At 37.0% G+C, this 27,469-nt stretch overlaps 1 protein-coding gene across 4 annotated transcripts in view; it reads right to left on the bottom strand.

The window, feature by feature from the left end:
• The window catches only part of TNS1 (tensin 1), a 403,399-nt gene that overhangs the window by 223,705 nt on the left and 152,225 nt on the right, over positions 1-27,469 (bottom strand). For all 4 annotated transcript variants that reach the window (XM_053698119.1, XM_053698118.1, XM_053698117.1 and 1 more), the window contains one exon: positions 692-733. The gene's annotated coding sequence lies outside the window, so the exon portion shown is untranslated. The remainder of the gene's footprint in view (positions 1-691; positions 734-27,469) is intronic.

The following is a 27,469-nucleotide window of genomic DNA, read 5'->3' on the forward strand; positions in this document are numbered from 1 at the left end:
TTACATAGAGATGTTCAGGTGATATTTTCTAGTCAGCTTTTTACAGCTATGCTGCATCACTTTCAAGTGTTTAAACATTTGGGTATTATGGCCCTTTAAATCAACATTAAGACCTATACAGATCATTTCTATGGTATTTGTTCCAATGGGAATAGGATCTACTACACTGTAAGCATAAGTTTAATGTAAATATGTCTGTATGAAAGACAGAAAAAACTGAACATTAAAAGGACATAAAACCTAAAATGTTTCTTTCATGATTCAGATAAAGTATAGAATTTTAAAAAGTTTCCAATTTACTTCTATTATCAAATTTGCTTTGTACTCATGTTATTCTTTGTTGAAGAGATACCTAGGTAGGTAGCGTGCACATGTCTGGCGCACTACATGAAAGGGAAACAGTGCTGCCATCTAGTGCTTCTGCTAATGTATAACAAACTGCTGCCATATAGTGGTGAGGACACATCCACTCTCCTGAGCTTACTTTCCTGCTTTTCAACAAAGGATAACAACGAAAATCAGATAATAGAAGAAAATTAGAAAGTTGTTTAAGATTGTATGTTCTATCTGAAAAATGTTGCGGTTTATGTCCCTTTAGATTAGAGATTGTTATCAAATTTCCTAAGGATTGAGCTGTCAGAGAACATGGAAAGTAAGAGTACAGAGAAAAATAAAATTAAAGTCAACTCACAGTGGTTTCTACATTCTTCTGAGGACTCTCTGTGCTGGATGGCTGCAAAGATACAAAAAAATAAATAAATACATTTAAGATGAAGAAATCTGAAGCTACTCCTATAAGGATAATTCCATAAATCCTATCTTGACAAGTACGTATCAAACCTAAGAGCCAATCGAAAAGCGGAGGAACTAGTAACATTTTATTGAAGTCAGGGAAGGGAGTATTTTGTAGAAAAGCATAAAAAACAAGATTACATTTACATCATCTCCCTTAATTGTTGCTATCTAGGGCTCGCTGTAAATTAGTTTTTCCACTGCTTTAATCAACCAATGCCAAGGTTGTAGCCAGTTTAGGCAATTTGCAGCATTTTGAGGGAAACCTAGGTTACTGAATTTGCTTTTTGGCCTCTCTAAAGTGTATGGGACAAGCACATTTTTTACATGAAAGCAAGGTATTTATCCTCAAAAGCAAGAAAATAAATGGTGAATGTATACTGAAAACATGTTACTACACATTATTAAAGGGATAGAAAGGTCAACACTTAAATGTGCATGGGTGCATTTCAATTTTAAATTGATGCATTTGCATTTTTGATTATACTTCCATTGGCAAAAATGCTTCTAGTAAAAGTTATTAGTTTCAGTGGCATTTGCACATATGCTACGTGTGACTTGAACATCAGGATTTAAACCATAACTGCTCAGAGAGATGGCAATGGTGAGTATTGCATCAGCTGACTCTCTCAGAACATGCAGTGTTTGAATGCTGGTGCACTCACAACATATGTGTGTATGCCACTGAAGCAGTAAAATTAATTTTACAATGGAAGTATTTCAGTTTGTTTTAACTGTTGATCTTTAACCCCTTAACGACCAAGGACGTGTCAGGCATGTCCTACAAAAAGTGTCAGTTAAGGACCAAGGACGTGCCTGGCACGTCCTCTGGGCTTTCAAGCGGTGGAAGCGATTGTGATCGCTTCCAGCCGCTTTCAAGGTATTGCAGTGATGCCTCAATAATGAGGCATCACTGCAATACCCATTTTTACCCACCGATGCAGAGAGAGACAATCTGTGTTGTCCTCTCTGCATCGACCAGCGATGGTGCTGATCATTGGTGGGTGGGAGCCATAGCAGGGAGGCGGGTGGGCGGCCCATCGCTGGACGGTTTTGGTTCCTGTGTCCTGTGTCTCGTGCAGGAACGTGAACGCTACATTTATATTCAATGTAATGTATGGGAAGGAGGGAGAGGGAGATGGAGGGGGGATAAATGTTGAAAGGAATCTGGGAGGGGGGTAGGGAATTGAGGGGGCGGCAGCTACACTACAGAAAAAATATATTTTTTTTACATAAAAAAAATAATAAAAAATAAAAATTTTCAGCAAACTGGGTACTGGCAGACAGCTGCCAGTACCCAAGATGGAGGCATATAGGTAGAGGGGGGAGGGTTAGAGAGCTGTTTGGGGAGGGTCAAGGAGGTTAGGGGCTAAGGGGGGGATCCAACATTGCAGAAGAAATATATATAAAAAAAAATAATACAAAAAAAAAGCCTTTTATTTTAGTACTGGCAGACTTTCTGCCAGTACTTAAGATGGCGGTAACTGTAAGGTGGGGGAGGGAAGAGAGCTGTTTAAGAGGGGTCAGGGAGGGATCAGGGGTGGGAGGCTGATCTCTACACTAAAGCTAAAATGAACCCTACAAGCTCCCTACTAGCTACCTAATTAACCCCTTCACTGCTGGGCATAATACAAGTGTGGTGCGCAGCGGCATTTACCGGCCTTCTAATTACCAAAAAGAAATGCCAAAGGCATAAATGTATGCTATTTCTGAACAAAGGTGATCTCAGAGAAGCATTTACAACCATTTTGTCATAATTGCACAAGCTGTTTGTAAATAATTTCAGTGAGAAATTTAAAGTTAGTGAAAAAGTTAACAATTTTTTTTATTTTATCGCATTTGGCAGTGAAATGGTGGCATGAAATATTACAAAATGGGCAATACTTTGGGTTGTCTACTAAAAAATATATATATAAATATATATATATATATATATATACACACACACATGTGAAATGTGAAGGGTTATTCTGGGGATTCCTGAAAGATATCAGTGTTACAACGTAACTATCGCTAATTTTGAAAAAAAAATTGTTTGGAAATAGCAAAGTGCTGCTTGTACTTATTGCCCTATAACTTGCAAAAAAGCAAAGAACATGTAAACATTGGGTATTTCTAAACTCAGGACAAAATTTAAAAACTATTTAGCATGGGAGTTTTTTGGTGGTTGTAGATGTGTAAGAGATTTTGGTGGTCAAAGTTAGAAAAAGTGTGGTAAATTATATGAAATTATGAAAATAATGGAATCTTTAGAAAGTCCATTTAATGTTGAGAAAAACGGTATATAATATGTGTGGGTACAGTAAATGAGTAAGAGGAAAATTACAGCTAAACACAAACACAGCAGACATGTAAAAATATTATATTACAATCACAGAGGTTCTCAAATTGCTTTGTTTCCACCTTGAATTCGTTCCCAACCCTAACCCTAGGCCCAAAAAAAGCCACTTGCTTGTTTGACATTTTTTGAATTCTCAATCTCTAACACTCAGCCACTAGTAATAAAGAAAGTAATCTATTACTTATTTTAGCTGATCTTCTCAAATATAATACAGTGCTTTGTTGTTGTTTTAAATAGATGTTCCTGGGCTAAATAAATTAACCTTTTCTATGGGAGTTGTCCCAATCTGCCTGTGACCAATAAACATCTTGTTGTAGACAAACACCAATTTCCTCTTAGATTCGCTTTAAGCCTAAAATGTTAAACTGTTGCTTATTCATATGCATTATACAACATTTTTTAATCCTATGTGCCCTTAATGTCCTTAACTCATATATACCCAACAGAAGAGAATTCAATATATGAAGAGGTGAGCAGAGGTATACAGAGTGGGTTATTCATTATACAATAGATTATTCTTATTAATATAACTAAAACTAAACAATTAAAACCATAAGTTTGAGTATTCTAGTTTCTTTGAAAAATGGTCCCATCTATAATTTGCTGGATGTAATGTTGTTTTCTATGATTCACCATTGTTATTCTTTATTCAGGCCATATATAAATATATAACTATAGTAGATCCACATTAAATGGGCTCAAACTTATTTATGTTCAACTGAAAAAAATTGTAGTGATTTTAAATTGGAATGGCAAACCAATATACAACTTTGTGAGTACTTTAATTGACTGTACTTTATTTAATTTATTGACTGACTGAGGACGAAGAATGCCAAAAAGTCAGTTGAGTTCACCTACACATATTCTATAATCCATGTAATTAGAATACTTGCCAAGTTAACTGAAAGTAGAACAATACAATGGTTACCCTTTTTTTTTATAATGATTATTATTATTATCGGTTATTTGTAGAGCACCAACACTATCATAAACCTGGATAATATTTTTAGTAAACATATAAACATATATTAAAGTCCTTTTTCACTGTATCTACAGTCAATTTTTCCCCATCTTGTCTACTGTTAAAAATTGCCTTCTTTGATGAAGGCAAAATCTCTTTTCCTCTAGCCTTAAACCAGCACCCCTTTTTCACATTTTCCTTGGTATAAACGGTGATCCAGACAACTCTCTATACAGAAAACAACTGAATGTTAGGCTGTACGTAAAGATGCATGAAACGAGCGCAGACTGAGATTGAGGAGGGGTGAAAAACAGGAAATTAGTAGGATTTTGGTGATAAGTGAGAGAAATTAAAGAACATCTTTCAAGTGGCAAGACAGGAGAGGATTAATGAGTGATACAAAATGTATTAGCACCTTGTGTGAGATGCATTTGTCAAAAAAGAACAACATTTATTAGGCAGCGTATGCCCAGTGACCTATAACAGTCTAATTACCATATCTCTCCTTCTCTCCTGCTAATATTCACCTCACAAATTGTGTTTGCTTTCATAGCTTATTTGTAATATTGCTTGCCAGCCTGAAAGTCATCAAATACAATGACTCATAATTCCCTTACTAATAGCATCAGCAATTTTAGGAGATGGGAAACGTTGGCATCTGTAATAGACTGCCCTTGATGTTTTTTTTAACCACCTACATATGACTGATATTAAATTGTACATACATATGAAGCCAATAACAGGATGTATTAAAATTGCATGTTAACCATTTTTTCTGTATATGATGCACCACAAAACTGCTTTTGTGATAGGTTATTGGTTCCTGTGACATTTATTTTGTGAGACTCTTTATCATAAGTATGAGAATGCAGACAAATAACATTTGCAAAAACCAATATTTCAAAAATAAAATGCAATAGAAAGAAAAGGAAATGTAATAATTCTTCAAGCAATTACAAAAACTTTATTTAAAAAAGTGCAAACATATTTTTCTACATGACAGCCAAAATTTATTGTGACATATAATATATATTTCAACATGTTAGTTAAACAAGCAAGCAGAGATTGAGCAAGCATCAGTACTGCAGTGTCAGATGGCTTTTTTATAACACTGCCAACTTTCCATCTCTCCTGACTCACTAACCAAAATGATATATTGTAAAGTTGTGTACAATTCATGTTACAGGGAAAACTATGTTTCTCTAACAATTCCGATAGTTTAATACAAAAATGAATTTGTATAATTTGCTTATTTAGTAGAACTATACCAGCTTCATGCTCCTTTAAATGGGTTGAAAAATGACCACTTAGGTCTCAATTTACATAAAAAGCAGTTGCAATAAACACATTCACCTTTTAATGGAATTATCTGCAACTGCTAATAATCTGTGTCTCTGAGAGAGCACAAAGGTGAGCTTTCAGGAAAATAAAGAGTAAAAGTGCCTCTAAACTCATCCTTCTGTATAAACACTTGCTCTTTGTGATTGGTATTGAAAACTGTTAGAACAAGAAATCAATGGGTCGATCCGATAAAAATCGTCGCCCGCAAAAGCCGGCGACGCCAATATTTGCGCGGGTTTTGTATCACATATACGGCGTAACCTAGAAGTTACGCGCGTATATTTCTGCCGTCGCCCGTAGTTTTTTGGGCCATAGGCAGGTATACCAAACCCGCGCAGTTTGGTATCCAATATGCAGCGTAAGGACTTACGTGGCGAAAATGGAGAAAACTTACTCCATTTTCACCTCGCCACAAAAAGCAGCCGTAAGAAGCCTTACGCTGACTATTGGAGACCCGTAACTTCCTAAACTGGCTGCTAAAATAAACTTAACACCTAACGCATGCGCAATGTCTATCTCCCTGTCAACCGCGATCTTCTAAAATAAACCTAACACCTAACGCATGCGCAATGTCTATCTCCCTGTCAACCGCGATCTGCTAAAATAAACCTAACACCTAACGCATGCGCAATGTCTATCTACCTGTCAACCGCGATCCCCCCCCCCCCGAAATCCCTAAAAAAGTTATTAACCCCTAAACCGCCGCTCCCGGACCCCGCCGCCATCTACATAAACTAACCCCCTACTGTGAGCCCCTAAAACCGCCGCCATCTACCTTATCTATCCCCTAATCTGACCCCTTACACCGCCGCCACCTATATAAAAATTATTAACCCCTAATCTAATCCCCCTATACCGCCGCCAGCTATATTAATATTATTAACCCCTAATGTAAGCCCCTTACACCGCCGCCATCTCTATTAAAATGATTAACCCCTAATTTAATCTACCTACCCCGCCGCCAGCTATATTATCTATATTAACCCTAAGTATATTATAGTTAATATAGGTATTACATTATATATATTAACTATATTAACCCTAATTATATTAGGGTTAATATAGTTACTATAGTATTTATATTAACTATATTAACTCTATCTAACCCTAACACCCCTAACTAAATTTATATTAAATTAATCTAATTCATTTATAAACTAAAATATTCCTATTTAAATCTAAATACTTACCTATAAAATAAACCCTAAGATAGCTACAATATAATTAATAATTACATTGTAGCTATGTTAGGGTTAATATTTATTTTACAGGTAAATTGTTAATTATTTTAACTAGGTATAATAGATATTAAATAGTTATTAACTATTTAATATCTACCTAGTTAAAATAATTACCCAATTACCTGTAAAATAAATCCTAACCTAAGTTACAAATACACCTACACTATCAATAAATTTAATAAACTACAAACATCTATCTAAAAATACAATTAAATTAACTAAACTAAATTACAAAAAAAAAAAACACTAAATTACAAAAAATAAAAAAAAGATTACAAGATTTTTATGCTAATTACACCTATTCTAAGCCCCCTAATAAAATAATAAACCCCCAAAATAAAAAAAATTCCCTGCCCTATTCTAAATTAAACAAATTTCAAAGCTCTTTACCTTACCAGCCCTTAAAAGGGCTTTTTGTGGGGCATGCCCCAAAGAATTCAGCTCTTTTGCATACAACAAATACAATCCCCCCCCCCCATTACAACCCACCACCCACATACCCCTATTCTAAAACCACCCAAACCCCCCTTAAAAAAGCCTAACACTACCCCCCTGAAGATCTCCCTACCTTGTCTTCACCACACCGGGCCGAACTCCTGATCCGATCCGGGCGATGTCTTCCTCCAAGCGGCAAAGAAGAATTCTTCCTCCGGCGATGTCTTCCTCCAAGCGGCAAAGAAGAATTCTTCCTCAGGCGACGTCTTCCTCCAAGCGGCAGCAAAGTCTTCATTCTTCCGGCGGCATCTTCAATCTTCTTTCTTCGCTCCGCCGCCGCGGAGCATCCATCCCGGCCGACTGCTGTACTACGAATGAGGTACCTTTAAATGACGTCATCCAAGATGGCGTCCGCAAAATTCCGATTGGCTGATAGGATTCTATCAGCCAATCGGAATTAAGTTAGAAAAATCTGATTGGCTGATTGAATCAGCCAATCAGATTCAAGTTCAATCCGATTGGCTGATCCAATCAGCCAATCAGATTGAGCTCGCATTCTATTGGCTGATCGGAACATTATTTTGGGGGTTTATTATTTTATTAGGGGGCTTAGAATAGGTGTAATTAGCTTAAAAATCTTGTAATCGTTTTTTATTTTTTGTAATTTAGTGTTTGTTTGTTTTTGTAGTTTAGTTAATTTAATTGTATTTTTAGATAGATGTTTGTAGTTTATTAAATTTATTGATAGTGTAGGTGTATTTGTAACTTAGGTTAGGATTTATTTTACAGGTAATTGGGTAATTATTTTAACTAGGTAGATATTAAATAGTTAATAACTATTTAATATCTATTATACCTAGTTAAAATAATTAACAATTTACCTGTAAAATAAATATTAACCCTAACATAGCTACAATGTAATTATTAATTATATTGTAGCTATCTTAGGGTTTATTTTATAGGTAAGTATTTAGATTTAAATAGGAATATTTTAGTTTATAAATGATTTAGATTAATTTAATATAAATTTAGTTAGGGGTGTTAGGGTTAGATAGAGTTAATATAGTTAATATAAATACTATAGTAACTATATTAACCCTAATATAATTAGGGTTAATATAGTTAATATATATAATGTAATACCTATATTAACTATAATATACTTAGGGTTAATATAGATAATATAGCTGGCGGCGGGGTAGGTAGATTAAATAAGGGGTTAATCATTTTAATAGAGATGGCGGCGGTGTAAGGGGCTTACATTAGGGGTTAATAATATTAATATAGCTGGCGGCGGTATAGGGGGATTAGATTAGGGGTTAATAATTTTAATATAGATGGCGGCAGTGTTAGGGGCTCACTTTAGGGGGTTATAGATATAATATAGCTGGCAGCGGGGTACGGGAGCGGCGGTTTAGGGGTTAATAACTTTATTAGGTTGCGGCGGGGTACGGGAGCGGCGGTTTAGGGGTTAATAGCTTTTTTATTGTTAGGATAGTGAGGGGGGATAGCGGATAGAGGGTTAGACAGTGCGGGCTATGTTAGGGAGGCGTGTTAGACAGTGCGGGCTATGTTAGGGAGGCGTGTTAGACAGTGCGGGTGTTTTAGACTTTAGTCAGGTTTTATAGGCGCCGGCAGTTTCTAACGTGCCGCAAGTCACTGGCGACGCCAGAAATTTGTACTTGCGCAGATTTCTGGACATCGCTGGTTTGTCAGACTTACGGCACGTTAGCATCTGACGGCGACTTATATGGGATAGCTCGAGTTGCGAGCTGAAACTGCGGGCGACGCCGGTTCCTTTGCTTGCGCCGCAAACTGCGATCTATATCGGATCGCGCCCCAAGTTCTGCTGAGCTTTAACATGCTGACATAAGTGACTGTTATCCACAGAGCTATCAATGAGCAGTCATAATGCAAAGTGCCTCATGATTCTTATCGAGATATACCCAGTGAGTGATAAGGAAAAACCTACACACTCTGAGCATGTGCATGTCACTCACTACTTCTTCTACAGAGGCAACATTGTGAAAGCTGTGTGTGTTAGTGTGTATACAGTATATGTGTGTTAGTGAGTATATATATGTGTGTTAGTGAGTATATATATGTGTGTTAGTGAGTATATACAGTATGTGTGTTAGTGAGTATATATATGTGTGTTAGTGAGTATATATATGTGTGTTAGTGAGTATATATATGTGTTTTAGTGAGTATATACAGTATGTGTGTTAGTGAGTATATATATATGTGTGTTAGTGAGTATATATGTGTGTTAGTGAATATATATATGTGTGTCAGTGAGTATATATATATGTGTGTTAGTGAGTATATATATGTGTGTTAGTGAGTATATATATGTGTGTTAGTGAGTATATATATGTGTGTTAGTGAGTATATACAGTATGTGTGTTAGGGAGTATATATAGTATATGTGTGTTAGTGAGTATATATGTGTTTTAGTGAGTATATATGTGTGTGTTAGTGAGTATATATGTGTGTTAGTGAGTATATATACGTGTGTTAGTGAGTATATATATATGTGTGTTAGTGAGTATATATGTGTGTTAGTGAGTATATATATGTGTGTGTCAGTGAGTATATATATATATATATATATATATATATGTGTTAGTGAGTATATATATGTGTGTTAGTGAGTATATATATATATATATATATATATGTGTGTTAGTGAGTATATATGTGTGTTAATGAGTATATATGTGTGTGTTAGTGAGTATATATGTGAGCATTTTAGAGTTTATGTGTGTGTGTGTATGTGCATGTGTGTGTTAGTGCATGTGCAGACACATGTCATGCAAAGGCATGATTCATTCTATTTTTTCTACTAGCTACTAAGGGGTTAAAAAACTTCGGACTGCAAAGATGACCAAATGTTTTAACTTTGAAGAAGATAGAAAAACTGTGTTATCTCTGATAAAACAGAGAAGCCTACCACCCAACTCAATAATAAATTAATTTTACTTACCTAATATTTCCCTCATCTAACTCTGCATTAACATCCTTCTCAATCTTGCAGTCCTCACCTCCTGTTTCTCAACCTCCTACCCTTCTAGATTGTAAGTTCCCACGGGAATAGGGCCCTCAATCCCTCCTGTATGTGTTTGTAAATTTTGTCCTGTATTTTACAAGTCTTGTGTTGTTTTATTTAAATGAATTGTATCCATGGACAGCGCTGCGGAATATGTTGGCGCTTAATAAATAAAGTATAATAATAATAATAATAATAAAAGTGAATACTTGGATATTGGTGTCTCTCGATTTTACACCAAGGTTTACTGCTTAGAAACAAGAATGGGGGAGGCCTGACGTTAGAAGCCTCAACAGAACCACATATGTAGCTAGCCCCCTCCTAGAAGCAAAACTACAATATCTTAGTACAATTAAGACATATTCTAGGTGTAGAGAAAACCAGTTATCAAATAAAAACAAACATGCCTAGGTAGGGGCATTGTGCTAGATGGATTTTGCCAGCTAGTTTAACATGGGGATATAGTGTGTGGTGTCTATGATTTGCAAATTTGGTCATTAAACATATTATGCCATAATTTTGCATGCAGTGGGCAATTAAAAGGCTCAAGTGGCTATACCTATTTCCTAGGCCCAATATCTTTCATTCAGTCAGCAAAAGTATCAACTTAAGCAGTACGTAATTACCCCTGGAGGAAGATCATGTGATCTTGACTGGGTAAGAGACACAAGCAGAATTCCACTTTACATCAGAAATGAACAACAGAAGGGTTTGGGCATTCCAACAGTCAGAATTTACTTTGTAAGCTTAGGGTTTTTGTGTTAAATCCTTTTAATTTTTGTAATATTTATTTTCCAATTGTGTGTGTTTATTGTCTAATTGTTTAGTTACCCTTTTTTATATACCATCTGATTATGTGTATTTTTGTACTGTGACCCTTTTTTTAAGATTAAACTATAAATTTAATCAGAGCTGTCTTTGTGTTCTAGAAACTGAATTCACAGCTTCTTTTAACTTGGGAACGTTACCAAAGTATTATTTTTATATATTTGTTTTTATTTAGGTGTTAACACAACTGTAATTTATGGGTTGCTCCCTGTTGTTTGGGGGAGTGTAGGTTGGATTTGGGGGTTAATTGTGATGGTTCGTAGGCCCTAAAGGAATTTGGAAACCCTGTGAGGTTAACCCTTTAATGCCCACACTCTGCCTGTTGTCACAGCCTGGCGAGTTGCTTTGCTTGTGGCAAAAGGTAGATATTTGTGAACATTAAGTTTTGGGGTGATGTAGTTAGGATTTGGGAGTTAATTGAGGGTTGCTCGTAGGCCCTAAAGGAATTAGGATACTTCAGCTAGAGGACCTGTGCTGTTAAACCCTCCGTGCCTGCACTCTCCACAATGGGGGATATTTATCAAAGGTCTGGCGGACCTGATCCGACAGTGCGGATCAGGTGCGCCAGACCTCGCTGAATGCGGACAGCAATACGCTCTCCATATTCAGCATTGCACCAACAGCTGCTGGTGCAACGTCGCCCCCTGCAGATTCGTGGCCAACCGTCCCGCCAGCAGCGATCGGGTTGATTTTCGGCGATGTGTGTCCGCCTGCTCAGAGCAGGCGGACAGGGTTATGGAGCAGCGGTCTTTAGACCGCTGCTTCATAACTGCTGTTTCTGGCGAGCCAGAGCTTGATAAATGGGCCCCAATGTCTCATCTGGACAAGTAGTTATGTGTGTGGCATTTAGCCCTGTCTGGAGTAAGTAGATTGTTAAGTTTAGTTAACCCTGTGTTGTATACAAGTGCTACTGGTTATAGTGATAATGATTTGAGACCACTAAATGCAGTAAAATTACATAATTAATAAGTGTCGCTTTAAAGGACCACTAAATACAGTAGAATTGCATAAATAACAAGTGCATAATAAAAACACAATGCAATGACACTTACTCTGAATTTCACAAAAGCAGTAGATTTTTTTCTGCCAAATGTATTTTTACTCCCATTTGCCAGCCCCCTGTACCATGCGACAGTCATCAGCCAATCACAGACTGGTATATGTATATCCTGTGAGCTTGTGCACATGTTCAGTAGGAATTGGTGCCTCAAAAAGTGTGCATATAAAAAAAGATTGTATTAAATTTGATAATGGAAGTAAATTTAAAAAATTCTTAAAGGGACACTGAACCCAAATTTTTTCTTTCCTGATTCAGATAGAGCATGAAATTATAAGCAACTTTCTAATTTACTCCTATTATAAAATTTTCCTCATTCTCTTGGTATCTTTATTTGAAATGCAAGAATGCAAGTTTAGATGCCGGCCCATTTTTGGTGAACAACCTGGGTTGTTCTTGCTGATTGGTGGATAAATTCATCCACCAATAAAAAAAGTGCTGTCCACAGGTCTGAACTAATAAAAAAGCTTAGATGCCTTCTTTTTCAAATAAAGATAGCAAGAGAACGAAGAAAAAATGATAATAGAATTGCATGCTCTATCTGAATCACGATAGAAAAAATTTGGGTTCAGTGTCCCTTTAAAAATTGTGTGCTCTTTCTGAATTATGAAAGTTTAATTTTGACTTGAGCGTGTACATTTTGGTATCTAGGGAATAGTGGGTTAGGGAGTATTTAACTCCTTGTTAGCCTTGTCCCCTAGAGTGTCACAGGCAGAGGTGTACTGGTGTAGAGGGTGAACCCCCCTCTCTCCGTGAAAACACATATAATGAATGAACTCTGAATAAGGTAATCATTTCCTTCTTTTTGCTATAAAAAGATAAAAATAGTATTTAAAATGTGGTACATGATTTATTTTTAGCTCATATATTCATTTTCTTTTAAAGGATGTTTATGTGCTGAAAAAAATATATATTTATTTTTTGCTTGTGGAGGTTTATTTGACGTGATTATGTATCTGACAGTGGGGCTACAGGCTCAGAAAGTATAATAAAGCTGCAGTTTATACCAGAGGGTCTTACAAATCCTGGAAACCCTGACTGCACAAACTGTACAGACTGATATGCCTTCCCTAGCTCATCAGTATTCTGGCTGATTACTAAATTCCATACACATCTGCAATGTCATAATTTGCCATATTACTTTTTATAACATCTCCACCCCAGCACTTGATCATCTTAACCAATTAACTGTTTGATACCTAGTAAAATACTAAAAACAATATGCAGCAAACCGTTTTATGGCAAATTAGGAAAATTTTATCATCTGACTTTTAAATAGCTATAGTGAAGTTTCCTCACTGACTGACTCATACACGCACAATGATACCCTCTCAGAATAACACTATATACAATCTCTGCTGCCAGTAAACAGAAGAATCCACCCATGCTACATGGCAACTAGGCATTTGCCCAATTGCTTCTAATCATATGTTTCCAGCATTTAGTAATGGATCATAGCAACACAATATTGACAATGATGAGAATATTGTTGCCTAAAAAAGTTTAGTTTACTAGTAAAAAAGTTCAGATAGAATTCTCACAAAGCAATCTAGCAATATTGTTTAACAAAATATTTTTTTAAAAAAATCTTAAAAAGAAAAATTTAAAAGAAGAAATCAGTTTGTATTTATCATGGTGATGGCGTTGTGCTACATCTTCAGATATGCACATTAGCCCCCACTGTGTAATATTCAAGACTGGATTGCCCTACCAGGATACTGGGAGATTTCCGGGTGGGCTGCAGCAGCTAGGGCTGGTCAGCTACAACTTAAAGGGACATAAAACAGTATGAACTAACATAAGTTTCTAAATATATAATGCATCCAAAGCTTACATGCAAAAAGGTTTCTGTTTTAACTCCAATTAACCCCTTTAATTCAGGCATAGTTTTGTTTGCAGCAAGCTCCCACTGGGCATTTCCATATATGGAAGGTGCTATCCAGGCCATAGCTTCTACAGAATACACTCTTGGACATGCACGGTAGGGGAAAGAGTCACATGGCACCTGATTAAAGCAGTGCACGGTATAATGCTGAAGCTTTCACAAAGCATGTGACATTATCCCCATAGAAACATGCAAGCATCTTGTCAACAAACAATAGCAGTACCTGCTGTACCTCCTCAGCCCCCCACCCTTGCTTGCATAAGAAACTATCCTCACATGCACATTTTGTTATATGATACCACAAGGTTTTGAGTGACACTGATAAGGGGGGTGGAGCAGGCTACACTTGGAAACACTAAAGTGTAAGTAATTTTGCAGATTTTTGGAAATTGTATTAAATACTTTAAAACTTTTTCTTACACTTTTTTCACACACTATTTTATCTAAGTTGACCTTTTTATAATGTTATGGCACTTTAAGGGGGCACTTTAAGGGGGTGCTGCTGCTAGTGAAGTGATTTAGCTGTAGAACCTCTATTTTTTCCTCTGATCTATAAGTATTAAGGTCATAAAATATCTCCCTGCAAGTTTAATTTTCTAGGCAATGCACCATTTTAGTAGCCCCTGTTTTGAAGATTCAGTCAACATTAATATAACAGTATCAGTTTAGCACAAACTTGTATTTCTTTTAATTTAACTTCAAACAGGATTAATATTTTAATGCAATGACTCATTATTTGTTTAAAATCCACGCAACGTGTCTGCATGTATTTTTTTGGGGAAAACAGCCATAAACATCTTTAACATTGAGAGGATTTACTTATATATAACATCTAATATATATCAATATATCTATCTATATTTATTTATAACATTTGCCACGTAAGTTCCCAAGGGAATAGGGCCCTCAATTTCTCTTGTATGTGTTTTTAAATTTTGTCCCGTCTCTTACAAGTTTTATATTATTGTTTTATTTAAATGAATTGTATCCATGGACAGCGCTGCGGAATATGTTGGCGCATAAATAAAGTATAATAATAATAAAAATGGGGTGCCAGTTTTTAAATTTTTAAAAATTGATTAAATATAGGGTGTATTTTTTTTTATTTATTACAAATAGTTTAAAGTTAGGAACATGTTTATTTCAAGAGCCCTAGGTTTTCTATTATAATTATTTAACACATTTTAAACATTAAATTTAAAAAAAATTATATATATTTTGTAAAAATTAAAAAAAACAGACATTCATATATTATATATTAATTCAGAATTAACAAATGCAGCTCATTTTTTTTTTATAAATGTACTCAAATATTTGCACCCATCCCTGCAAAAAAATCATTTAAAAACATGTTTGTAAAGTTTGCACAGAATACTTTTAGATAAACTCTATATTCTATGATAATGGCTAACTAAATGGCTCAGAGGGTTAATGTCTCATGTCTAACCAGTGGAGGCTACTCCATTGGAGCACACTCGCACGTGCCCCCCACAGGCCAGAGGAAAGAAAAAAGAAAACAGAAAAAAAAATATAATTTTTCAATAGCCCCCTATTGAAAAAAAATATATTTTTTTTTACCCCCAGAATAAATTATTTTTTTAATAAATTATTATTATTTGTTGTGTCCTGCCTGGCCCCCTACTGTTTGAACAATCATGATCATCAGTGATCTGATCACACACCCAGCGTCCAGCCACTGTACTGCTGTACTGTAGTAAATGTAATCAATCCAGTCCCTAGGGCCTAAGCGCACGTGCGATAGAGAATCTATGGCACTGTGTCTGTGCGCATGCTAAATTTGGCTGCTGCGCAGCTCCCAGCCTCCTCATCCCCTTAGACGGCTGATCGCACACTTCAGCCTGTGCGAGGGGTGGGAGGCGTTAAGAGCTCAGCCCAGGCAGCAGCCAGTGACACAGCCCACAGGAGAAGAGCCGAGTCTGAGCGTCATCACTAACAGTCACGTGATGACGCTTGAGACGCTCCTCCCAGCTCAACGGCGCGAAATCTCATTGCGGAGATAGTCGTTGAGCTGAGAGGAGCTCAGTGAGAGGCATTTGTCCAGCCCGGCCCGGGGAGAGAACAGTCAGTGAGGGGGCAGCAGCAGCACAGGGAGGGTAAGTGCTAGCAAGGCTCAGAGAAAAACTAGTGCTACCGTACAGTACAGCATGCTGCTTAGTTACTTTTCATCGGTCTGGTCTGAATACTTTCTCTCTCCCCTTGTCCTCCTAGAAACACAGATCTGGAATTAAAGGTAAAGAAAAAAAAAAGAAAGTGCTTGTTGAATTGATTACAGTGCTCCAGCCCTCATGATATTGCCGCAGTAAACAGTTCAACAAGCAGTTTCTTTTTTTTTTTTCTTTACCTTTAATTGCAGATCTGTGTTTCTATGGCAAGGGGAGAGAGAAAGTATTCAGAACAGACAGATGGAAAGTAAGCAGCATGCTGTTGTTTAATACATACACTGTCTGACACTAAAGTATCCAGCCATAGCAAGCCACTATCCTGACACCCAGAGACAAACAGAATACATTTTTTAATAATGTTTAATACATATACTGTCTGCTTGTCTCTGGGTGTCAGGATAGTGGCTTGCTATGATGGCTGGCTACTTTAGTGTCAGACAGTGTGTGTATTAAACATTATTAAAAAGTGTATTATTAAAAAGTGTATTCTGCCTGTCTCTGGGTGTATATATATATATATATATATACTGGGTACAAGAGTCCTGTCACTGTGGCAGTATAAGGGCTTTATAAATATAAATAAATATATATATATATATATGTCCTTATACTGCCCCAGTAACAGGACTCTTGTACCCAGTATATATATATATATATATATATATATATATATATATATATATATATATATATATATATATATAGTAACTGCAGGGTGTATGTGGTGCTCTTGTCTTTCAGGTTAGTTATGTACATACAACACAAAGTAATACACATAACACACTGCCCTCACCTTGTACAAGAATGTGTTAAGGTAACTGGCATAGTGTGTGTGTGTATGTATGTGTGTGTATATATATATATATATATATATATATATATATATATATATATATACATATATACATACACACACAAAAATGGGCGGGGCCATCTGAGGGGCGGGGCTAGTGCTCCCCCATCTTCAAAAGTCACCAGCCGCCACTGTGTCTAACCAGATCCAAAAAGAACCTTGTGCTTCTGTAGTTAATAAATTGTAAGTTCTGAGAGTGTCTTCTATCTTGGTGTCCCACATGGGAGGCAGAGACTACGGCCTTGTTTCAGCTGCTGCTCTCTAGGCACAAACGGCCACACGCTTCCTAGGTTTAAAGGGACTGCATCTTAATTACAGGAACTCCCACCTGGAGGTCTCAAGTGTGGGAGTTTCTATAAAAGTTCACCCAGTCCATCACTCTGGGCTGAGTTATTGCCTTACCTACCTTTTTCCTGGCTCCAGACACCAAGTTTATACTTTCCTTATAACTGTGTATGCTTATCTTGCTCCAGAGACTCCATACCTCCCAACATTTCAAAATTAAAAAGAGGGACACCCCCCCCCCACAAAAAAATTTAAATGTGGTGGGCGGGGCTTAAAAATCATAAGACCAAAGTAATAAAAATAAAATTCTAAATAAAGTCATATATTTTAATACACTAAGGCCTAGATTTGGAGTTTGGCGTTAGCCGTGAAAACCAGCGTTAGAGGCTCCTAACGCTGGTTTTAGGCTACCTCCGGTATTTGGAGTCACTCAAAATAGGGTCTAACGCTCACTTTTCATCCGCGACTTTTCCATACCGCAGATCCCCTTACGTAAATTGCGTATCCTATCTTTTCAATGGGATTTTTCTAACTCCGGTATTTAGAGTTGTGTCTGAAGTGAGCGTTAGACATCTAACGACAAAACTCCAGCCGCAGGAAAAAAGTCAGTAGTTAAGAGCTTTCTGGGCTAACGCCGGTTTATAAAGCTCTTAACTACTGTACTCTAAAGTACACTAATACCCATAAACTACCTATGTACCCCTAAACCGAGGTCCCCCCACATCGCCGACACTCTATTAAATTTTTTTAACCCCTAATCTGCCGACCGCCACCTACGTTATACTTATGTACCCCTAATCTGCTGCCCCTAACACCGCCGACCCCTATATTATATTTATTAACCCCTAATCTGCCCCCCACAACGTCGCCGCCAGCTACCTACACTTATTAACCCCTAATCTGCCGACCGCAAAGCGCCGCCACCTACGTTATCCTTATGTACCCCTAATCTGCTGCCCCTAACACCGCAGACCCCTATATTATATTTATTAACCCCTAATCTGCCCCCCTCAACGTCGCCTCCACCTGCCTACACTTATTAACCCCTAATCTGCCGAGCGGACCGCACCGCTACTATAATAAAGTTATTAACCCCTAATCCGCCTCACTAACCCTATAATAAATAGTATTAACCCCTAATCTGCCCTCCCTAACATCGCCGACACCTAACTTCAATTATTAACCCCTAATCTGCCGACTGGGGCTCACCGCTATTCTAATAAATGTATTAACCCCTAAAGCTAAGTCTAACCCTAACACTAACACCCCCCTAAATTAAATATAATTTACATCTAACAAAATTAATTATCTCTTATTAAATAAATTATTCCTATTTAAAACTAAATACTTACCTGTAAAATAAATCCTAATATAGCTACAATATAAATTATAATTATATTATAGCTATTTTAGGATTAATATTTATTTTACAGGCAACTTTGTAATTATTTTAACCATGTACAATAGCTATTAAATAGTTAAGAACTATTTAATAGTTACCTAGTTAAAATAATTACAAAATTACCTGTAAAATAAATCCTAACCTAAGTTACAATTAAACCTAACACTATACTATCATTAAATTAATTAAATAAAATACCTACAATTACCTACAATTAAACCTAACACTACACTATCAATAAATAAATTAAATACAATTCCTACAAATAACTACAATGAAATAAACTAACTAAAGTACAAAAAATAAAAAAGAACTAAGTTACAAAAAATAAAAAAATATTTACAAACATAAGAAAAATATTACAACAATTTTAAACTAATTACACCTACTCTAAGCCCCCTAATAAAATAACAAAGACCCCCAAAATAAAAAATGCCCTACCCTATTCTAAATTACTAAAGTTCAAAGCTCTTTTACCTTACCAGCCCTGAACAGGGCCCTTTGCGGGGCATGCCCCAAGAAGTTCAGCTCTTTTGCCTGTAAAAAAAAACATACAATACCCCCCCCAACATTACAACCCACCATCCACATACCCCTAATCTAACCCAAACCCCCTTAAATAAACCTAACACTAAGCCCCTGAAGATCATCCTACCTTGTCTTCACCTCACCAGGTATCAGCCGTCCTGGCTCCAAAATCTTCATCCAACCCAAGCGGGGGCTGGTGATCCATCATCCGGTGGCTGAAGAGGTCCAGAAGAGGCTCCAAAGTCTTCATCCTATCCGGGAAGAAGAGGCGATCCGGACCGGCAACCATCTTGATCCAAGCGGCATCTTCTATCTTCATCCAATGACGACCGGCTCCATCCTGAAGACCTCCACCGCGGACCCATCTTCTTCCGGCGACGTCCAACTGAAGAATGACGGTTCCTTTAAGGGACGTCATCCAAGATGGCGTCCCTCGAATTCCGATTGGCTGATAGGATTCTATCAGCCAATCGGAATTAAGGTAGGAATATTCTGATTGGCTGATGGAATCAGCCAATCAGAATCAAGTTCAATCCGATTGGCTGATCCAATCAGCCAATCAGATTGAGCTCGCATTCTATTGGCTGATCGGAACAGCCAATAGAATGCGAGCTCAATCTGATTGGCTGATTGGATCAGCCAATCGGATTGAACTTGATTCTGATTGGCTGATTCCATCAGCCAATCAGAATAGTCCTACCTTAATTCCGATTGGCTGATAGAATCCTATCAGCCAATCGGAATTCGAGGGACGCCATCTTGGATGACGTCATTTAAAGGAACCGTCATTCGTCGTTCAGTCGTCGGCCAGGATGGATGTTCCGCGTTGGAGGTCTTCAGGATCCTGCCGCTCCGCTCCGGGTGGATGACCATAGAAGATCCAGCTTGGATGAAGACTTCAATCGGATGGAAGACCTCTTCTGCCCCGCTTGGATGAAGACTTCAGCCGGATCATGGACCTCTTCAGCCCCCCGCTTGGGCTTGGATCAGGACATCGGAGGAGCTCTTCTGGATCGATCGGTGAACCTGGTGAGGTGAAGATAAGGTAGGAAGATCTTCAGGGGCTTAGTGTTAGGTTTATTTAAGGGGGGTTTGGGTTAGATTAGGGGTATGTGGGTGGTGGGTTGTAATGTTGGGGGGGTATTGTATGTTTTTTTTTACAGGCAAAAGAGCTGAACTTCTTGGGGCATGCCCCGCAAAGGGCCCTGTTCAGGGCTGGTAAGGTAAGAGAGCTTTGAACTTTAGTAATTTAGAATAGGGTAGGGCATTTTTTTATTTTGGGGGGCTTTGTTATTTTATTAGGGGGCTTAGAGTAGGTGTAATTAGTTTAAAATTGTTGTAATATTTTTCTTATGTTTGTAAATATTCTTTTATTTTTTTGTAACTTAGTTCTTTTTTATTTTTTGTACTTTAGATAGTTTATTTCATTGTAGTTATTTGTAGGTATTGTATTTAATTTATTTATTGATAGTGTAGTGTTAGGTTTAATTGTAGATAATTATAGGTATTTTATTTAAATAATTTATTGATAGTGTAGTGTTAGGCTTAATTGTAACTTAGGTTAGGATTTATTTTACAGGTAATTTTGTAATTATTTTAACTATTTTAGCTATTAAATAGTTCTTAACTATTTAATAGCTATTGTACCTGGTTAAAATAAATACAAAGTTACCTGTAAAATAAATATTAATCCTAAAATAGCTATAATATAATTATAATTTATATTGTAGCTATATTAGGATTTATTTTACATGTAAGTATTTAGCTTTAAATAGGAATAATTTATTTAATAAGAGTTAATTAATTTTGTTAGATTAAAATTATATTTAACTTAGGGGGGTGTTAGTGTTAGGGTTAGACTTAGCTTTAGGGGTTAATACATTTATTAGAATAGCGGTGAGCTCCAGTCGGCAGATTAGGGGTTAATAATTGAAGTTAGGTGTCGGCGATGTTAGGGAGGGCAGATTAGGGGTTAATACTATTTATTATAGGGTTAGTGAGGCGGATTAGGGGTTAATAACTTTATTATAGTAGCGCTCAGGTCCGGTCGGCAGATTAGGGGTTAATAAGTGTAGGCAGGTGGAGGCGACGTTGTGGGGGGCAGATTAGGGGTTAATAAATATAATATAGGGGTCGGCAATGTTAGGGCAGCAGATTAGGGGTACATAGGGATAACGTAGGTGGCGGGGGTGTACGGAGCGGCAGATTAGGGGTTAATAATAATATGCAGGGGTCAGGTTAGGGGTGTTTAGACTCGGGGTACATGTTAGAGTGTTTAGGTGCAGACGTAGGAAGTGTTTCCGCATAGCAAACAATGGGGCTGCGTTAGGAGCTGAACGCGGCTTTTTTGCAGGTGTTAGGTTTTTTTTCAGCTCAAACAGCCCCATTGTTTTCTATGGGGGAATCGTGCACGAGCACGTTTTTGAGGCTGGCCGCTTGCGTAAGCAACCCTGGTATCGAGAGTTGAAGCTGCGTTAAAAATGCTCTACGCTCCTTTTTTGGAGCCTAACGCAGCCTTTATGTGGACTCTCAATACCAGAGTTATTTTTATGGTGCGGCCAGAAAAAAGCCGGCATTAGCTACGCGGGTCGTTACCGACAAAACTCCAAATCTAGGCCTTAGGCAGCAAATCAAACACAAGCTCAAACCACTGGTATGGCTATGTGAGCGCTGTATTTAATTAGCCTTTGCAAAGACATTGCTAAATATTTTTATCTTAATTGCACATTTATTAATAAATTCTTTAAAACTACTCTCTGCATTCCCCATTAATATTCTAGATTCTGGCCTTTAAAGTCAGCAAAAATGCACAGTAGCACGCTACATAGCATACACTTACACATGCAGATACACACACACACACTACATAGCATACACTTATACATGCAGATACATACACACTACATAGCATACACTTACACATGCAGATACACACACACACTACATAGCATACACTTATACATGCAGCATACACTTATACATGCAGATACACAGACACTACATAGTATACACCTATACATGCAGACACACACACACTACATAGCATACACTTATACATACAGATACACGCACACACTACATAGCATACACTTATACATACAGATACACACACTGCATAGCATACACTTATACATGCAGATACACACACTACATAACATAAACTTATACATGCAGATACACACACACTACATAGCATACACTTACACATGCAGATACACACACACACTACATAGCATACACTTACACATGCAGATACACACACACTACATAGCATACACTTATACATGCAGATACACACACACACTACATAGCATACACTTATACATGCAGATACACACACACTACATAGCATACACTTATACATGCAGATACACACACACTACATAGCATACACTTATACATGCAGATACACACACACTACATAGCATACACTTATACATGCAGATACACACACTACATAGCATACACTTATACATGCAGATACACACACACTACATAGCATACACTTACACATGCAGATACACACACACACACTACATAGCATACACTTATACATACAGATACACACATACACACTACATAGCATACACTTACACATGCAGATACACACACACTACATAGCATACACTTACACATGCAGATACACACACACACACTACATAGCATACACTTATACATGCAGATATATACACACTACATAGCATACACGTATACATGCAGATACATACACACTACATAGCATACACTTACACATGCAGATACACACACTACATAGCATACACTTATACATGCAGATACACACACACTACATAGCATACACTTATACATGCAGCATACACTTACACATTCAGATACACACACACACTACATAGCATACACTTATACATGCAGATACACACACACTACATAGCATACACTTATACATGCAGATACATACACACTACATAACATACACTTATACATGCAGATACACACACACTACATAGCATACACTTATACATGCAGATACATACACACTACATAACATACACTTACACATGCAGATACACACACACTACATAGCATACACTTATACATGCAGTATACACTTATACATGCAGATACACAGATACTACATAGTATACACTTATACATGCAGACACACACACACTACATAGCATACACTTATACATGCAGATACACACTTATACATGCAGATACACAGACAGTACATAGTATACACTTATACATGCAGATACACATACACACACTACATAGCTTACATGTATACATGCAGACACACACACACTACATAGCATAAACTTATACATACAGATACACACACACAGTTATGGATACAGATAGACACACACACACTACATCATATATGGGTATCTGTAATTCATTGTATGGGGTCCTGGGGTTGGCAAGCACATTAGCTGGCAGTCTGCGGCTGCCACTGCTCATTGTATAAAACTGAAGGCATACTAGTATTATCACCAGGGGTTAGATATCATCATTACCAGAGGTAGGTTAGAGAGGTCACCATTACCCGTGGTCAGAGTGTATACAGCCTTCTTACTCCTGCTTAACCCACACACCATTCTTTTTCCACAGGGAATATAACAGGTATCTAACCCTGTGAGAACAAAGCCAGTTGCTTCTGAGTATGGGCCCAATAGAATTAAAAAAAAAAAAAAAAAAAAAAAAAAAAAAGTTTTTTTTTTAAATGCCTGGGGCAAATCGGGACTGATGGCTAGCAACTCGGGACAGAGGGACAGACCCCTAAAATCGGGACTGTCCCGCGAAAATCGGGACAGTTGGGGGGTATGAGAGACCAAGCATACTTAACCGTGTACCTGCATATGCTCACCTTGTTCCAGAGACCAAGCATACTTACCTTGTACCTGCATATGCTCATCTTGTTCCAGAAACCAAGCATACATACCTAATATATGTGTCTGCTCACCTTGCTTCAGAGTCCAAGCATACTTAAAGTGAATGTAAATTTTGATGCTAAAGTGCCCGATTTTTAAAAAATTTATTAAAAACAGGGGCACTTTAATTCATCAAAAGTTACATTTCACTTCTGTTATGAAAAAACTTACCTTTTAATCTTCACAGCAGCTCCAGCTTCCTCCACCCGTCGCAAAGCCTCTTCCTGGGTCTAAAATGAGGAATCCGGCTTCCTCCAATCACGGCGTTGAATCAGACATACATTCCCCCGGGGGGGAAGCTGTGATTGGAGGATGACCTATCCATAATTTCTGACATCAGAAATGGCTTGCAATGACCGGAGGAAGCTTGAGCTGCTGTGAAGATTAAAAGGTAAGTTTTTTTTCACAACATGAGTGAAATGTAAATTTTGATGAATTAAAGTGCCCCTATTTTTAATCGAATTTTTAAAAACCGGGCACTTAAGCATCAAAATTTACATTCACTTTAACTTGTACCTGCATATGTTCACCTTGTTCCAGAGACCAAGCATACTTACCCTGTACCTGCATAAACTCATCTGGATCCTGAAAGGCACGCAGCCTAACCTGATACCTGTGTGTGCTCACCTTGTTCCTGAAGCTGTACCTATCTGGTATCAGCAACAGTACTTGCTGGGTATCCTGTGCCTGCTGAGAAACCTGTGTCTACCATACCAATGACAGCCTTCCTCAAACCAGCTTTGTCTGCTGTACCTATCTGGTACCCCGTACCAGTCTTTCCAACAGTATACGCTGCCGGGTATCCTGTGCCTGCTGAGAAACCTATGTCTACCTTACCAGTGACAGCCTTCTTCAAACCAGCTGTGCCTGCTGTACCTATCTGGTATCCCGTGACAGTCTCAGCAACAGTACCCGCTGAGTATTCTGTGCTTGCTGAGAAACCTGTGTCTGCTTGTTAATATCTCTCTGCAGTTTTTTTTTATTTGTGCGTGAAGGACCACTAAAGTCAAAATAAAACTTTCATGTATAGATTGAGCATGTCATTTTAAACAACTTTCCAATTTACTTCCATTATTAAATAGTCTTTTTATATTCACACTTTCGGAAGGCACCGGCTCTTACTGAGTATGTGCAAGAGTTCAGTTTAAATGTATATGTATTTTGTGATTGGCTGATGGCTGTCACATGATAAAGGGGCAGGAAATGTAAGCAAATTGTAAAATTTGTCAGAAAAAAAATCTACTGCTCATTTGAAATTTATAGTCCTTTTGAATTGTCTTGTTATAGTGCATTTGTTGATTAAGAAATTTAACTGTATTTAATGGTCCTTTACATATTGGCTGCCGTTTACTATTATTGTCTCCCACTGAAACCAAAGGAAACGGCTAAACAAAAATTTGCACCATGTAATAAAATGATCATTTTACCACTGCCGAACTTCCCCCTAAAACATACATCTCACAAACGGCATTAAAAAAAGGTAAAATGGTGTGAAAAATTTTAGAAAAAAAATTATTACATTGTGGTATTTGGATTGATCCCTTTTTTATATGTGTAAAATTAAAGGGACATGAAACCCAACATTTTTCATTCATAATTCAGATAAAGAATACAAATCTGCTTCTTTCTTTAGATATCCTTTATTGAAAAAATAACAATCCACATGGGTGAGCCAATAACCTATTTAAGTATGCTTTTCAACAAATTATATCAAGAGAATGAAGCAAATTAGATAATAGAATTAAATTGGAAAGTTGTTTAAAATTGCATACTTTATCTAAATTATAAGAGAAAACATTTGGGTTTCATGTTCCTTTATCATCTTGATGGTGTTAAACCTTCTGAATGCAGTTTTTATATGGGCATGATGGGTATACTAGCATGTTTGCTCCATTTTTTTTTAAATATTTCAACAGGATTGTTTTTTACTTTGTTTTAATTCGACAAAACAAGTTGTCAAGATTTTCATCTGAAATTAAGAATTTCTTTTTTTTTTTTGTAAGAAAAAAGTGTCCGCTTCTTATATCAACTTCTATTATGTCATTTTAAGTTACAAATTTTAAAATATTTCAATAAGTACGAAGATGGCAACACAATGTTCTAGATACTGGAAACCAAAATAATACAATAACAAAACCTGTGCTAAAGATCTTGTTTGGCAAAAAAAAATGGTACAACAAATGGTTAAATCTTATTTAAAAGACAAACGTTCTGTAAATTGCAATTAGAATAATTCAAGTATGAAATAAAAATAAACATTTTAAAATAAACAACGTTATCGCTAAACACCATTTCTAAATGTGCCTGTCCTGCTTTCAATTATCTCACAATTTCTGCGGTACAAGATATCATGTATATGGCTGCCATCTATGTCCCGCCCAACACGGACTGACTATACAATAGCAACGTACACTCGCAAGCCGCTTTACACTTATCGCCTGTAACGTTTTTTTCTGGTAAAACGTAAGGCAAACATATATAAATTGTGTTTAAAGTGAAAGCTGGTGCAGGATTTTGCACGTGCCGATTATCAGTCCTTGTTTCCCTTTAGTAAAGAAAGTGGGACTGTGCTACCAGTTGTGCCCCACTTGTAATCTATGTCTTATTTTAAACCACTTTCCAATTTACTTCTGTTATATAATTTGTTTTGTTTGTTTGGTATACTTTGTTGAAAAGCATACCTAGGTAGGCTCAGGCACATGAATGCACTACCGGGAGTTAGCTGCTTATTGCCTACACATATGCCTCTTTTCATTGGCTCACCCAATATGCTCAGCTAGCTCCCAGTAGTGCATTGTTGTTCCTTCAATAAAGGATGCCAAACAGGATTAAGCAAATTTAGTAATAAAAGTCAATTGAATTTGTGAAAGGAAAAGTTTAATATCCCTTTAATTGCTGATTCATACTATACATATGTATTAAATATTTAAACATCTGTTAAATTATGTATATTATTTATTAATTCTGTCCACTTTTCCTGAATATTTGTGTTGCAAATTATTTTACAACACTTTAATTTAAAAAATGTATTTTGAATGGAGATCTTTTTCAATGCAGTGCTTAATAAAAACTACGTTTTGTCCCTTTAACTTAATAGAATGCAAGTTTGAATCTTCTGCTCCTTGTGAATATCTAGACATCCAAAAATGTGACCCGTAGAGCGAGACAATGTATAAAACCAGCTTCTTTACAACAATAACTACTGACTCAATCTCTGTAACCACAATCAGATATTATGGCGTGCATGTGTTTCTCCAGGATGCAGAGATTAACCTGGAATAAAACATTCCAGACATTTTGCATAATCGTTCTTTTTTCATCGAATTGTTGTTTTTTGTCAAATTCCTTTGCAAAACATGTCTGTGCCATATT

The sequence above is a fragment of the Bombina bombina genome, chromosome 1, assembly GCF_027579735.1.
Source record: "Bombina bombina isolate aBomBom1 chromosome 1, aBomBom1.pri, whole genome shotgun sequence".
In the NCBI taxonomy this organism is placed as follows: Eukaryota; Metazoa; Chordata; class Amphibia; order Anura; family Bombinatoridae; genus Bombina; species Bombina bombina.